This window comes from Hippocampus comes, unplaced genomic scaffold, assembly GCF_001891065.2.
Source record: "Hippocampus comes isolate QL1 unplaced genomic scaffold, H_comes_QL1_v1.1 scaffold832, whole genome shotgun sequence".
Classification (NCBI taxonomy): Eukaryota; Metazoa; Chordata; class Actinopteri; order Syngnathiformes; family Syngnathidae; genus Hippocampus; species Hippocampus comes.
In genome coordinates, this window is record NW_017804779.1 from 5,910 (window position 1) to 15,809 (window position 9,900).

Below are 9,900 nucleotides of genomic sequence, written 5' to 3' on the forward strand. Positions count from 1 at the left end.
ATGCCGAACGGATAAGGGCAATTCATGTCAATAATCCAGAAGCAGGCCTAGACATGTTATGGACAAGACTCGAAAGAACTTAGGGTTCAACAGAAGCAATCGAAGATGCTCTCTTCAAACGCATTGACGCCTTTCCAAAGATAGGGAACAGGGAATATGCTATGTTAACGAAGTTAAGTGATCTTCTCATGAACTACTCTCAGCTAAGGATGAAGGAGTCTTACCTGGTCTGTCCTTCCTTGACACAGTTAGAGGAGTTAACCCAGTAGATTCCCTTTCGCCTGGAAGAGAAGTGGGCTTCAGTTGGTGCGTCGTATAAGCGACGAGAGAATGTGCATTATCCACCCTTCAGTTTATTTGTAGATTTTGTTCATCAAGAAGCAAACATTGCCAACAATCCAAGCTTCAGCTTTATCACTCAGACAGTGTACCCAAGGCTGAAAAATCAACATGGCAGACAAGAAAGAATCAGAAAATCTCAGCTTACAAAACGGAGATAAAAACCAAGAGGGATCCTGACTTGACTGAGTCTCCGATGAAAACAGTGGACGCTGACAAAATGTGTCCTATTCATGGGAAACCACACCCTTTGCACAAATGTCGTGCGTTTAGAGAACGACCCATGGAAGACCGCAAAACATTCTTGAAAGAAAACAATCTTTGCTTCAAATGTTGTTCATCAACGCACGTTGCCAAAAACTGCAGGGTCCAGTTTCAGTGTTTTGAGTGCAAAAGTGAGCAACATTGCACGGCCCTACATCCAGAGCCCATAGCATGTACAGAAGTGGAGGTCCCTGCTCCAGAGCATGGCTGGGAGAAAGTCAAAACCTTGCCTGAATCCTACATCACAACCAAATGCACCAACGTCTGCGGTATCCTGTTTAAAAATTTGCCTTGTGAAGATGTATCCAGCTGGTCACAGAGAGAGGGCGGTGAAAGTCTATGCAATTTTAGATGAGCAGAGCAATAGGTCGCTGGCCCGCTCGCAGTTCTTTGACGTGTTTGCTGACAAAAGTCCCAAGTGTCCCATACACACTGAAAACGTGTGCGGGAGTAAAAGAAGTGACAGGAAGGCGGACAAAAGGATATTAATTAGAATCCCTGGATGGAACACTCAGAATTCCACTAACCCAGCCTTACAGAATGTAATGACATTCCGAACAATAGAGACGAAATTCCAACTCCAAGTGTCGCTCTTCATCATGCACATTTAAAGTCAATAGCTCATCTCATTCCAGAAATGAATCCAAATGCCCAAATCATGCTTCTCTTGGGTCGGGACGTCATCAGAGTACACAAGGTATGCAAACAAGTTAATGGCTCACAAGACCAGCCCTATGCACAGAAGCTTGGTGTTGAGTGGGTTGTTGTAGGGAATGGGTGCCACGGCAGCATCCACAAATTATTCCACAGATTAACACCTATTACAGATACACTCCTTTGCTTGATATTTGTTCTTGTTTTGGATTTTTTGTTTAGAGTAGTGTAGCTCCAAAGTAACAAAACCAGGGCACGGTTTCCAAATGACGGGTGTTTAATAGTGTCTTTGGGGTTGTCTTGGTACCCCAACACCGTGAAAACTGTTGGCAAAATAAAATGCTTTCAACAATATACAATAGAGAAATAATATACAAGGCTCATACAAAATGTGGGCTAACGCTAACCTCATTGCCGCCTGCCACTTCGGAGGTCTTGGGCAACAAAAAATACACTTTTGATATCTACAGGACAAAATATAACGATTACAATCGTGTCTTACATTTAATTACATACACAACCAAATAAATCACAAATACCTTGAACAGATAGCGAACAGTCCTAATTGCTGCTGCTCTTCCTATGTCTTGCGTTCGAGTGTCTGTCCGTGACAGGGCAGGAATCACCTTACCACAGCGCAAGTCTCGCGATAATAGCGATAATATCGATAACATTGAAATAACGAAACTTAATTTATGCACAAAATACATATTTCACAACGCGAATACACAATGTACATAAAACAAACAAAAAATGTCCTCTTTGCCCTTAAAGTAGAAACAAAATATTATTAGTTTCCAACTTAACTATTCTGATGACACTTACAGGGAACATGCTTTTTTATTCTTATTTTTTTACTGTCCTAGAATAAAATGCAGTTTCACCTCCACTACATTAGGTGGCAGTGACGCTCACATTGGCAGAGTTTGCGCAGGGAGCATTCGAAGGGAGGAAATATGACGAGGCATATGTAGCGCTTGGCTTCACTGTGACTACGGCGGCAGACGCGGAAAGATCGGTGCGCTGACGAGTCATGTGATTTTCGGCTCTTTTTGGTGATCCGGTTCATTTGGATCGGCTCAGTGAAAAGAGCCGTCTGTTTTTGGCTCTCAAATGGCTCTTTTAACTTTAGCTTTTCCTTTAAATATTTATGACAAATTTAGTATACATGTTGATAAATGGCTTGGTGAACTGGGTGGCTCTGGGTGACAGAGCCGGGAGGGTGCCGGACGAGTCATGTGATTTTCGGCTCTTTTTGGTGATCCGGTTCATTTGGATCGGCTCAGTGAAAAGAGCCGTCTGTTTTTGGCTCTCAAATGGCTCTTTTAACTTTAGCTTTTCCTTTAAATATTTATGACAAATTTAGTATACATGTTGATAAATGGCTTGGTGAACTGGGTGGCTCTGGGTGACAGAGCCGGGAGGGTGCCGGCTCTCATTGTTCAGTTCAAAGAGCCGGCTCTTTTTACCGGCTCGTTTGCGACCGACACATCACTCGTGCTTACTGTGCCTAAAAATGTTGGTAGTTGGCAGCATGAAGCCAAATAAATTAAGGTGTCACTTAAAGACATTACACCCCAATTACGCTGATAAGCCGCTTGAGTTTTTTCAGCGAAAACGTGACGAATATTGCCAACAATCATGCCGCTTTGTGACTGCTACTTCAGTCAACTAAAATACTGTACAGGTCCCAGCTACACATTGAGCAGGAGCCGAGAGTTGCTGTGTTCTGCTTCAAACCTCGCTTCGAAAAGCTGCATTGCAAAACGCGCTCATTGTAGCCATTAATCCAGACATCATCTTTGATTGAAAAAAATCAGCACACATTATTTTATATTTTTTTGTTTTTCAGGTTAAAGTTTTTTTTTTGCAGGTTAAAGTTTTTTTTATATTGTGCTTGAGTTAATGTTGGTGATCGATTTGAATGCATTATTATTTATTGATTTTATGTAATTGTATTCTTAATTTTTTCTGTTACAGTTAATAAAGCTATTCTTTGTTGTAAGTTGTCCATATTTCGTTCTTTTTTATGAGGTATATAGGTTAATAAGAATGCAGTGTTATGCAGAGGTGTACTTATAACAATTTTATAGACAAATGATACTATTTATCGTCACGCGGGTGGGGGAGGGGGGTGCGAGATGTTTTCTTCTTCCTCGGGAGGGCATGAGAGAAAATAATTGCATACCTGTCAACTTGTATGTTTTCCCCGTATTTTATACATTTTTTTTATCATTTCAAATCATGTACGCGTATGACAACTTTTATACGGAAAAAAAATTAAAAAAAACTAATTGTGAACCGATCTCACAAAGACCATTTTGGCTCAAATCCAGATCGTCTCACCTGCTGGTAGCCAACAACAATGCCGTCATCGATCGCTACTATTGTCACGGCAAACCAGTCAAAGTAATCTTCAATCGTATGTTTTTTTTCATCGCTGCGTACGGTAGGATTGATAAAGCATGATGTGCGCATGCGAGGTAAGCCGTCTGCATTTACGCTTGTGTTTGCTTGTGTTGCAATCGAAGAAACATCTAGTAAAAATCGCGGAAGCAAGCATGGAGCAGCCGCCTAGTAAGAAACAAAAAAACTCAAGGATCACGTCGTCATCAAAAAGAATGGAAATCACTTCAAGGTGAATATGATGGGTGGATTAAATCGTCATTAAAAGGTCCTCAATTTTCATACTGTATAGCTTGCAAGAAAGACGTGAAAGTTGCTGCGAGTGGATTTTATGATTTGAAGAGCCATTTTAAAACTGCCGCACACGTGGAGAATGTAAAGAAAAGTAATTCACACGTCCCATTGACCAAGCATTTCGTCTCTCCTGCCAGTCCAGCGTCATCCCACAAAGCTACAAATGCGGGCCACTTCTCTGACTTGGTGAAAGTTATGTTCCCGGATTCACAGACAGTTCAGGTAACTTTGTTTATTGTTATTTTTATTACTCACCTGTCTTTGATGAATAATGTATTGGCAATTATGGCACCATGTCAAACATAATTGCAATGAAAAAGCCTTCGTTTCCTATTTAATTTTAATATTTCCTGCTTATTTTGAGTTCCTGACAAACTGCTGTTAATTTGATTAGAATAATATTTATAATTACCAATTTTAGTGCTACATGTGAATTTTTTTTTTCAGAAATAATAATTTACGACTTTGAAAATGTTTATAATGTGAGTAAACTTTGTCTTATTTTTTATTTTAATATTATGGTCTGTATTTTTGCAGGAGTTTGCCTGTCGGAGGACCAAGGCAACGATGATTGTATAAAGGAGAGCCTTGCACATGGCTACACACAAGATGCCATCGAACACTGCAGAACCCACCCGTTTACCCTCACGATCGATGACAGTAACGATCGTACCACCAAAAAGTGACTCGTTGTGTTGTCGAAAACCCGACTCCTCGATTTACCATAGTTGCCATCAGGCACAGCATCATCCATCTTTGCTGTTATTGATGAAATTTTTCAAGAAAAGGACATTCCTTGGAAAAATGTTGTGGGCTTTGCAAGCGATAATTGCAATACCATTGTTTGAAAGAAAAACTCGGTTCTGTCAAGGATAAAAGACAAAAACGAGGCTGTGTTCAGCATTGGTTGTATTTGTCACCTCGGCAATCTCTGCGTAAAAAACAGACTGACGACATTGCCAGTAAATATGGACGACCTACAGGTGGATATTTTTTATTTTCTTAAGAACAGTTCAAAACGAATTGAGGATTTTAAAGAGTTTCAGGACTTCACAAATTTGGAGCAAGAAAAAATCCTCAAGCACTGTCCAACTCAATGGTTATCTCTACAAAAAGTTGTTGACAGAACTATATCGCAATATGAAGCTCTCAAAAGCTACTTCGCTAGTCATGCAGATGTTGAAAGAGCAGGAAAAGTAAAATCCATACATGATCGACTGCAAGGCCCTGTCACTCTCCTCATACTCCACTTCCTCAGCTTCATCCTACCCCAGATAAATCATTGTAATGTTGTTTTCCAAACAGAGGAATGCATGATTGGTGACCTTCTGCCAGAAATGGAAGGACTTCTAAAGAAGCTGTTGGTTAAATTTGTTCAAATGGAACATGTCAAAACATGCGGATACCTTATTAGCTGTTGACTTCAAAAACAGAAGCCTATAGCATGATGATGGCAGACTTGCTGTTGGATTGACAACCAGGGCTCTCTTCCAAGACAATGATGAGGAGGATGAAAGCAAGCCAAGCATCACACCAGCCATGCAGACAACATTTTTTTTTCAGCTCTGCGGTCATTCTATGAAGCCGTAGTGACCAAAATGATTAACACGTTCCCATTTGACAAGTGTTCTGAGTGATTGGATTGGATAAGCTTTATTGACAAATGTACTGTATGTGTAACATACAGCACAGATAAAATTTATTCCCTCTCAACATAAAACAAGACTTGGTGGTATTGCACTCGAGAAAGCGAGATGTGCTAGACTGTCCTCATATTCTTCGGTTAAGTGATAGGTTTACTCCAGACTTTGACCAGGAAGATATCAAGGATGAATGGGAAGATTACCAGCTAATACCTGATAATCTTCTCCCACAGAAAAGCCAGGATGGAAGACCGATTCATCCCGAGACATTTTGGCCTGAAATATTCAAAATGAAGAATGGATTTGGACAAGATCAATATCCACTCATGAAAAAGATTTATAAAGTTCTGCTCAGCCTTCCTCATAGCAATGCTGATAGCGAGAAAGTTTTCAGCCATGTGAGGAAAATCCATACGGAATATAGGAAGACCATGGGACCGGATACTCTCACTTCATTATTGCAAATGAAATTGAATTGTGACAATCGCTGCTCACAAGTGAAACCCTCCTTAGAGCAGATAAAGTCTGCCAAATCATGCACGTCAGCGTACAATAAGCAGCACTGAGGGCACGGTGTGTTTTTGTGCATTCGAAAAAAGAACTGAAAGAAGTATTTGAATTGATATACAGTATTGCATTGTAAACTTTGTAATTTGAATAGGAAATAATGAATAATGAAATTATCCTTGTTATTTATATTACACTGTCTGGTTTCCGCGAGTAAATGTTAGTGTGCACTGCGCGGTGCATGTTGTAAGGGTTTCTGTTGCTTTTTAAGGGAAATCGTAATCATTAGCCGAGGTTGACAGGTATGTAATTGAGAAGCACTGGGTTGCAGTGAGATTGAAAACAGCAAACTCTATTTAGAGTCAAGGGCTCCAAAAAAAGTTTACAATGCAATGCATCAATTCAAATACTTCTTTCAGTTCTTTTTTCCAATGCACAAAAACACACCGTGCCCTCAGTGCTGCTTATTGTACGCTGATGTGCATGATTTGGCAGACTTTATATGAATCAAGAATTCTGAAACTCAAAAGTATAATGTTTCAAGGGTAAATGTTTGAAAACTATGCATTAACAATGAACATTACATCGGCAGCTGTGTACTCCAGGTTTGTTCAAAAAAATAAATGGATCAAAATATGTTGTACTCATATGGCATCATGAATACAACATACCACAAAATCAGAGTGTTTTTTCCAATCTCACACTACAAAGATTAATTGACTGGTAATCATTAACACAGGTAAGTATTGATGTGGCTTGACATCCTCTTCCCAAGATGATGCATGTGTAATCTACTATCAATTTGACGAAAGAATCTACCACACATCATCATAAGTTATACCAACAGTTAACATTAGCATTACTACCCCTTGTGACGGATGTTTTATTCCTGAAGTTACCATGCTACAACCAGTAAATTATAGAATAACCAATACTGTTTCATAATATTTTTTACAGCGATTAGCCTATAGATCTAATGACCAACTTGCCTCGGAATCGTGCCTCCCGTCGTATCTCTCTCTCGTGCTTTGTGCATCACAGGTGAGTTTAGTGATACGCCCTTTGGACGTTGTGCATCACAGGTGAGTTTCGTGATACGCCCTTTGGACGATTCAAACGAAAAATCAGACTGGCATTCCCATTTCTTAAATGTCGTAATTAGTAGACTTTTGTGAGTTTTTTTCGCCACTGTCTCAAACTTTCATCCGCGCGATTCCTCAGTTTGTGGACTTAAATAGCAACCCGCATGCGCACGTAACGTCCGTCATCTGCTGCGTCCCCCCCAACACTGAAAACAAAACAAAACAAAACGAAAGTAAATTCGAAGAAACACACTCACATACCACACCACACCACAAACACACACAGGCGCAGTGAAATCGCGTTGATCACACAGTCAACTCGTGTGCGGTGACTTTTATAGTTAAACTATTTTTCGGTACCGTGAAACGTCAAAATGACGCCAAGGAAACGACACGCTAGCGGTAACGATCGTTACAGTTCAATCCTCAGGCCTCCCGTAGTTTTTTGTTTGTTTTGACTGAGAAATTTCCTTGCATCCCAAAAACGCACAATATTTGGAACTGTGCATCCTGCCGGAAAATTATGTGTCGAGGACGCGGGACGCAGAGGTAACGAGATGGCTGATCTCGAAACATTCTCTGAGTACTACTATTATTACCACTCCCACTAATACTACATTAATTAATTTAATACCTTCAACTTAACAATGATAATAAAAATAATAAATCAACCATGATTTTAAACTATGTATTATCAATATTCATTATTTTATACAGGTATATGGGTTATAAATGCATTTTATCCTATCAAGTGGATGTCTATTTACAGTATATACAACTATGTACAGTTTCATGATGTCGAATGTTTATTTTCTCTTCATTTTAAGCTTTTTAGCAAGAGCTAAAAGCTTGTTGGTCCACTCCGTCTTTTTCATTCTATTTTTAGCCAACCCCTCTTGTTTTTTCACATGCTCCAGGCTTGCTTTCTTCTCCTCCTTGTCCAATTTGCATGACTCTGTAAAGCTTTCCATCCTCTCGATCCGTATAGAATGACATCGTCACACACTGTACACAGAGCTTTACCAGCAACATCGAGCTTTTTCAAGAAATCCCAAACAAGCACAGACAATGGTTCCTCTTTACTGGTTCCTACTGGGGACACCGTCAGCTTTCTATCCAACCAGTCCCATTGAAACTTGTTTTTCAGATCCGCATTTATCTGACGCACTTTAGCTTCGTCACGAGTCTCGATAACATTCGGCATTTTGTTTAATACAGACTACATACACAAGTAATTTCAATACACTGCATCCCTCGTGCAAAACCATTCTGACATCGAGGGAAAGGGGTTTAGGAAGGCGAACACGGATTAGTTGTGATTCTGCATTTACCGAAATAGCGACCAATCACAACAAGTTAGACATTGGTTTTAGCTCATATACGAGGTAACGACAAACTAACGCTTCGCGAGAAAAAAACGGTATTCAAAATGCATGCTTGCAAACTTTATTTGTAAAGTTTTGTCCGAGTCTGCCGAAGATAAGTAAGTCCGGCAGCCCAGAAGTAACACCAGACCCTAACAGCCCCCTATAATTTTCTTAACGGATTTGGAACAATATAAAAAAGGTCCATTTTGACTGGATAGAAGCGGAATTCCGCCAAAAAGCGGAAAAATCTCATCCCTGACTAATAAATAGCATTCATGAATACATTTTAGACAATTATGTGTCTGAGTGCCTGAACAGTGTTCGTGTAGCACATTCGTGTATATGCTGTCTACATGCAAAAATTATGTTTACATCTATTCGGTTTGTCTTTCTCCACAGATATCAACAAATGTCAAGGAGACCCGCCAATGCAGAACAGAGTTTTTCCACATGAAATCTTGGGAAAACATACCTCATGTCCACTATGAATGAAGATAGATTAAGCAATCTTGGTGTACTTTGCATTTGTTTATTTGTTGATTGTAAAATATACAGTACAGTAATAAATTGACAGAAAATGAAGGTAAGTAAAATTGTAAGAAAGGAAAACAGGCATCATACAGCACAATTATTTGTTCAAAGGAGGAGGAATAAGTAAAAAAACTTATCTCGTCGTACCCCTTGTTATGTAATAATATATAAATTGATAATTTTTCAATCAGAAGAAAATTGGAAAAAGTCTACATATCAACAAATGCTTTTACCCTTATGTGTGCTATACTTATCTATTTTTACAACTTTCGGTTTGTATATACATACACATTCTAACACATTTATTTGTCAATTTTCTCGTATTCATAATGGATATTGCATTTCATCACTACATTTAATAAATTTATCAATGTAATTACGATGTGTTACTATATTTAATAAATGTATCAATGTAGTAATACAGTGATCCCTTGCTTTTTCGCGGTTCGTTTATCGTGGCTTCGGTGCATCGCGGATTTTTTCAAACATATTCATAAAAAAAAAAAAAATAATAATATCTTTTTTTTAAGTCAGTAAAAAGTCCGCAAATGGTCCGCGAGAAGCAGTGAAAGCCAGCAAAACAACAGTGAGTCACATAGAGCAACACATACAGTACATGTGGGGGGGGCTGAGAAGATGGTAAAGCCACGTTGATTGGCTGTGCATCTTCTTTCTGTCTTACAGTGGGTTACTCTTTGATCTTTAATCAGTGTCTAAGTGTTGTTTACGATGCTGCTAGTGTGTGCGTGTGCTTGTGTGTGTGTGTGTGTGTGTGTGTGTGTGTGTGTGTGTGTGTGTGTGTGTGTGTGTGGC

The 9,900-nt window shown here is 39.4% G+C and overlaps 1 long non-coding RNA gene across 1 annotated transcript in view; it reads right to left on the reverse strand.

Annotated features, from left to right (window-relative positions):
- The window catches only part of LOC109529384 (uncharacterized), a 5,369-nt gene extending 3,292 nt beyond the window's left edge, over positions 1-2,077 (reverse strand). Inside the window, exon 1 of the long non-coding RNA XR_002170834.1 lies at positions 1,665-2,077. This is a non-coding gene — a long non-coding RNA (uncharacterized LOC109529384). The remainder of the gene's footprint in view (positions 1-1,664) is intronic.
- Positions 2,078-9,900: the final 7,823 nt, after the last annotated feature.